Source organism: Leptonychotes weddellii, chromosome 11 (assembly GCF_054177405.1).
Source record: "Leptonychotes weddellii isolate Sample4059 chromosome 11, ASM5417740v2, whole genome shotgun sequence".
In the NCBI taxonomy this organism is placed as follows: Eukaryota; Metazoa; Chordata; class Mammalia; order Carnivora; family Phocidae; genus Leptonychotes; species Leptonychotes weddellii.
The window spans coordinates 34990631-34997720 of record NC_138379.1 but is presented as its reverse complement, the minus strand read 5'-3'; the positions used below and the strand labels follow the sequence as shown (position 1 = coordinate 34997720).

The 7090-nt window shown below is 41.1% G+C and overlaps 1 pseudogene; it reads right to left on the bottom strand.

Annotated features, from left to right (window-relative positions):
- Positions 1-2720: 2720 nt before the first annotated feature.
- The window catches only part of LOC145716288 (heterogeneous nuclear ribonucleoprotein A1-like 3), a 19051-nt pseudogene continuing 14681 nt past the window's right edge, over positions 2721-7090 (bottom strand).

Here is a 7090-nt window from a genome sequence, read left to right as displayed (position 1 = left end):
ACATTGGGGAGGGTATGTGCTCTGGTGAGCACTGTGAATTGTGTAAGACTGATGAATCACAGACCTGTACCTCTGAAATAAATAATACATTATATGTTTAAAAAAAAAAAAGGAAGAAGAAGATAGTAGGAAGGGAAAAATGAAGGGGGGGAGATCGGAGGGGGAGACGAACCATGAGAGACTATGGACTCTGAGAAACAAACAGGGTTTTAGAGGGGAGTGGGGTGGGGGGATGGGTTAGCCTGGTGATGGGTACTAAGGAGGGCATGTATTGAATGGAGCACTGGGTGTTATACGCAAACAATGAATCATGGAACACTACATCAAAAACTAATGATGTAATGTGTGGTGACTAACATAACATAATAAAATTAAATTAAATTAAAAAGTTCCCTTGTCTCAATCCTTCATCTATCTTCAGAGCAAGCAATGTAGCATCTTTGACTATCTCTGACTTGCCTGCCTCCTTCTATCATTTGTAAGGACTTTTGTGATTACTTCGTGCCTAACCAGATAATCCAGGATAATCTTCCCACCTCGAAATACTTAATCACATCTGCAAAGTCCCTTTTGCCATGAAAAATAACATATTCATAGGTTACAAAGATTAAGACATGGACACCTCTGTACCAAAATTAGAAGCTTTGAGTGGTACCCAGATGGGAAATGGTCTCTCTCCTTATGTTTGTACTATCTTCTAGATCTGTGAAAATCTTTTTTTTCTAAGATTTATTTTATTTATTTATTTATTTATTTATTTATTTATTTATTTGAGAGAGAGAGAGCACATGCATGAGCAGGGGGGAGGAGCAGAGGGAGAGGGAGAAGCAGACTCCCTGCTGAGCAGGGAGCCCAACATGGCACTCAATCCCAGGCACCCCGAGATCTGTGAAAATCTTTGGCAAGGAGTTTTCTGATCCTGAGATGTGTCTTTTGAGATATTAAAAGTACTGATTCCATGGATAGTAATGAAGAACACCTCATTGCACTCCCTGGATCTTCAGCAGGACATATTTGAGAGGGGACACATCCCAACTTCCTGTTTCTCCTTTGCTAAGCTGCCTTGGTGGTATCTTTGGATTGGCCCTCCTTGATCTTTGCCAGCTCCTCTTCTTCTTCCCTCCAGACACCCAGGGTTCTTCTGAGCAAGGATCTAGGCCCTCTTCTCTCAGTCTATACCCTTTTCCTTCCTCTTTCCTGTTTTTAAGTGTCCTTGGTATGCTAACAATTCTGAAATATATATTCCAAGACCAAACCTTCCTTCTGAACTCCAGACCTTTAAATCCAACAGCTTATTTGATATCTCTACTTCCATAACACACTGGCATCTTAGCATATCCAAAAGAGGACCTGGGAAAGTAACAAGTGTTGGTGAGGACGTGGAGAGATTTGAACTGAAGCAACAGTTCAAATCTCTCCTAACATGATTAGGCCGTTGTGGAAAACAGTTTGGTGGTTCCTCAAAAAGTTAAACAGAGAATTAACATAAGACCTGGTAATTCCACACCTAGGTATACACCCAAAATAACCAAAAACAGATTCTAAACAAATCATTATACACCAATGTCCACAGCAACACTAACCACAATAGCTGAAAGGTAGAGACAGAGGTCCATCCATCCATTCAATGGATAAATGGATAAACAAACTGTGGTTTATACATGCAATGAAATACTGTTCAGCCATAAAAAAACAGTGAAGTACTAATACATGCTACAACCTGAATGAGCCTGGAAAATGTTATGCTACCTGAAAGAAGCCAGACACAAAAGATCACACATATCGTACGATTCAATTCATAGGACATATCCAGAATAGGTAAATCCATAGAAACAGAATGCAGTGTGGTGGCTGCCGAGGGCAGAGAGGGGGAGAAAAGGAGCAACTGTTTAGTGGGTACAGGGTTTTATTTTGGGATGATGGAAATGTTTTTGTAGATAGAGGTAGTGGTTACACAACATTGTCGATGTACTAAATGCATCGTTCAGTTTAAAATGGTTAATTTTATGTTATGTGAATTTCACCTCAATAAAAAAAGGTAAATGATCTCCCTGCCTGCCTCATGTCTCCTTCCTTCCTGCATATGCTTCTTTTTCATCTCCTTCATCACACAAATGACCAAATTTGGTCTCTTCTACCTCTAATATATACTTGAACTCATCCACTCCTCTCCATCTCCTCTGCCACTGTGCCAGTCCAATCCACCACCATCTTGTCTCTGAAATACTGCAATTATCTCCTCTCTGGTTTTCCTTTTTCTTCCCCCATTCTCAGTTTTAAAATATGCCAAAAACTATTGTTGAGTCTACACAATCATTTTTGCCACACCTTACAAATGCAAAAAAAATCATGTCTCTACACTGACCATAACGATAAAATGCTCCCCATTATTCAAAGGATGAAGTTTCCTTATTATTTTTTTAAAATATACATTTAAATGATCAGGCTTCTACATTTAGCAATCAACAGCATGGGTGCAAAAAAAAAAATCTACATTAAAACCCTTTGTTGGAATGCTTTACACTTTGCACAGAACAGAAACTAAAATACCCTTCTATACAATTAGTCACAAAGAGAGTCCTCGAGTTTTTTGCCCAGACACATGTCTAAAACATGTCTTCTTCACAGCAGCTCGGCCCTGCTCCCACTGTGCTTGGCCGAGTTCACAAATCTGTTGTAACCTGTAGCTTCCCTGTCACTTCTCTGACTCTCCTCTCCAGCTAAGCTTTGTTTCCTGGCAGTAATGAAAACCTCCTGTCACTGCCGTAGCTCCTGCGGCTGCTGGAACCACCACAGCCACCTTGGTTTCGTGGTTTGGCAAAGTATTGGCCTCCACCACCATGGGGCCCAGAGCTTCCGGCTCTAAAATTTCCTTCTTTCATGAGTCCAAACTTTGAAGTTTGATTGTTGTAGTTGTCAAAAGCATCACAGTTTCTGCCACCTCTAAAGCTGCTTCCATCATTACCAGATCCATTAAAGCTATCTCCACTGCCCTATATCCACCACCACCTCAAATGCCACCAAAGCCACCTCACCCACTGGAGTTTCCTCTACAACCAAAGTTGTCATTGCCACCAAAACCTCCTCCACGACTGCCACCAAAGTTTCCAGAACCACTTCGACCTGTCTGGCTGGATGAAGCACTTGCCATCTCGTGCTTAGCTAGGACTTGCCTTACCTCACAGTTGTGGCCATTCACAGTATGGGGTTTTTGAATGACAGTCTTGTCTCCAGAGTCATGGTCATCAAATGTTACAAAAGCAAAGGCTCTCTTTCTGCCACTGCCTCCATCAGTCATGATCTCGATCACTTCAATTTTCCCATACTGCTCAAAATCATCTCTTAGATGATGGTCTTCAGCATCTTCTTTAATGCCACCAACAAAAATCTTTTTCACAGTTAAGTGGGCACCAGGTCTTTGAGAATCTTAAGACAGCCCTCTTTGGTTCCACAACTCTTCCATCCACCTTGTGTGGCCTTGTATTCGTGGCTGCATCCACCTCCTCCACAGTGGCATACGTGACAAACCCGAAGCCTCTGGAGCATTTGAGGTTTGGATCTCTCATATTCACACAGTCTGCAAGCGTTCCCCATGGCTCAAAATGGCTCCTCAGAGGCACATTTGTTGTTTCAAAGCTCAAACCTCTGACGAAGAGCTTCTGCAGCTTTTCAGGCTCTTTGGGAGACTCTGGTTTAGACACGACAGCAGTGGGAGGGGAGACTTTAACAATGTTTACTCAGTAGTGCCCACGGGCCGAAAGCCATGGGATAAACTTTAACGTGTTTTTCATCATCTGCAAAGGCCTCCGATCTGGCCCTTATGTACCTCTCTAGCTTGTTACCCTATCACTCTCCCTTCCTTCACTGCATTCCATCCACTGCTGTGTTCTAATCCTCTCTGCAAAGCTCCTTCCCACTTCAGGCCCTTCCCACATGCATACCCTGAAGATCTCCATCCTCACACCTCAACCCCGTCTCTTCACCTGATGAACTTTTCCCATCCTTCATTTAGGTTTTCACTTGAGGGTCAATTCCTTCCCTAAAGTAAACTATCCCCTGGTCTAAGTTAGGCTCCCCATTTGCCCCTTTCTCACACCCTGCCCTTTTGCTTTAGAGCACTTACACAACAGTTAGTACCCAGTTAGTTGTGTGACTTCATTTACTTATATCTCCCACAAGGCAAAAATTCTTTTTTGTTTTTGTTATTGTTGTTTTTTTGTTAAATCTCCATTGGCTATCCCAGTGCCTGGCATATAGTAGTCTCTGGATATATTTTTTCAATTCATGACAACTGAATGAAGAACCTATGTTCAAATATGTGTGCATATATGCAGTCTGGCATGTCTGTAGAACTCATTCCCATTTGTGCAATACCGCAAGACTGCCTTCCAGAAAGATGATACCAACTTCCATCCCCACTCCCAAGAATATAAAACGACATCCTCATCCCACCCAACAGTGGATGCTATTCATTTTAATTTTGATAATCTTAGTAGCAAAGACAAATATCTAATTTTAATTAGCGTTTTCTAATTATTAGCAGAGCTCAGCATCTTTTCAGACATTTGTTCACTTGTGAATTTCCTGTCACAGTTCATTCTTTAATGGGCTATTTTTTTCTTATTGATAAGTAGGAGCTCTCTAGATATTATGGATGGTAACTATTATATGCATTGCCATCACCTAAGCCTTTCATATGTTTTTAACTTCATTTCAGATGTTTTATATCTTATAACAGTTTTGTTTTTATAAAGTCAAATCAATCTTTTATGCTGAAGCTTAAAGGAGCCCCCGGTCACCGTCTTCTCCCTCCTCCCAGTTCTAAGGTGGACAGGGGGAGATTAGTTGTGGGTGTGGGGTATAAGAAGTTAAGAGTGGAAGCAGGGAGACTGGCTGAAAGGCTACCGAAGGGGTCCAGCTGAGATATGATGCGATACGGGTAGAGTGCAGATGAAGAGAATGAAGAACCTATAACCTGAGGATGTGCTTCAGAGGTGGAGTCGATAGGATCAGCTGATGTCAGGGGTGGGAGACTGGTAAGGGACACTGAGTTTCAAGGATAATTTATAGGCTCTTTACTTGGCAATTGGGTAGATTATGGTTGCACTTACTGAGATGCAGATGGGTGGAGGGGGAGCAGGTTTGGTAAGGTGGAGAAAATTAAGACTTGTTTTGGACTTGTTAGGTTTGATATGCCCCCCTTACTATCCAAATGAAAATGTCATGTAGGCATTAAGCAATGAGAGTCCAAAATTCAGAAAAGAGATCACAGGCAGAAATATAAATTTAGAAGTCACTGGTATAATGATCATACATAAAGATAGTACATAAAATCACAGGGCTAGGTGAAATTTCCTAGGGAGAAAATATATCAAGAGACAAGAAAGAGGCCCAGTACTGGCCCTTGGGGCATGCCAATGTTCAGAGGCTAAGAAGAGGAGGACAAGGAGGCTGAAGGGATGGACACCAGGAAGGGAGAAAACTCAGGTGACTATGGTATCCAGAAGCCAAGAGGAAAAAGTGTTTTAAGAAGGAAAAACTGTCCGTTGCCTCTAACGCTACTTCAAGTTGAGGAGAGAAATATAACCGGATTCAGCAACAGGGAAGTCATTGGGATCCCTGACAAGAGCAATTGTCAGTGGTGTGGGACAGAAGGAATCCAGTTTACATGAGCAGAGGTGAGATCAGGCCAGAGTCAACTCTTTCAGGGGAGTTTTGTTGTAGAGGAGCAGAAAAAAAATGTGGTTGCAGCTGGAGGAGGATGTGGGGTAAAGGGGGGATTTTTGGTTGTTGTTAAGATAGTAAATACTAAAGAAAGAATGGTCCAGGAGGGCAGAAGAAATACGTGATTTAGAAAGTGGGAGAATAATTGTAGGAGCGAAGTCCATCCTACTGATCTCATTAGTTCTAATAGGTCAGTCAGGTGAGTCTCTTGACTTCACAATCATATCCTCTGAAAAGGCACCTGAAAAAAAAAATAATAGCACTTTTCGTGATCATTATAAAAGTCAGCATAGTGGTTTGTTTTGGGGGAGGCAGGAGTTACGACTGAGAGGGGGCATATAGACAGGATTCTGGTTGACTGGCAAAGTTCTAGTTCTTGAGCTAGGTGATGGATACAGGAGTACTTGCTTTTTAATAATTAAGATGCAAGGGCACCTGGGTGGCTCAGTTGGTTAAGCGACTGCCTTCGGCTCAGGTCATGATCCTGGAGTCCCCGGATCGAGTCCCGCATCGGGCTCCCTGCTCAGCAGGGAGTCTGCTTCTCCCTCTGACCCTCCCCCCTCGCATGTGCTCTCTTTCATTCTCTCTCTCTCAAATAAATAAATAAAATCTAAAAAAAAATAAAAATAAAAAAAATTTAAAAAATAATTAAGATGCACACTAATTATTTCATGCAATTTTCTGTTTCTGTGTTTTGACAAGAAAAAGATTAATGAAAAATAATAAACTGTGTAAAAATAATAGCATTTTTTATCCTTTCTTTTTAATATTTATACCTTATATCTGTTTTTCATCCTACTGTGTTAGGTAGGGCTGTCAGAACAATGTTTAATAATAATATCCTCTTTTGTTCCAGGCTTTAATGGCAATGTTTCTAATGTTTTAATTAAGAATCACATTTGCTATAGGTATCATGTTAAGTTTTCTTTTATTTCAGACTATAAAGGGGTCCTTCTCAAACAGATGTTAAATTTTATCAAGTGAATTATTGGCACTTACTGAAATAATCACATAGCTCTTTTTATTTTTTTAAATTTTATTATGTTATGTTAATCACCATACATCATTTGTTTTTGATGTAGTGTTCCATGAGTCATTGTTTGCGTGTAACACCCAGTGCTCCATTCAATACGTGCCCTCTTTAATACCCATCACCAGGCTAACCCCTCCCCCCACCCCCCTACCCTCTAGAACCCTCAGTTTGTTTCTCAGAGTCCATAGTCTCTCATGGTTCGTCTCCCCCTCTGATAACCCCTTCATTTTTCCCTTCTTACTATCTTCTTTTTTTTTCAACATATAATGTATTATTTGTTTTAGAGGTACACGTCTGTGATTCATCAGTCTTACACAATTCACAGCACTCACC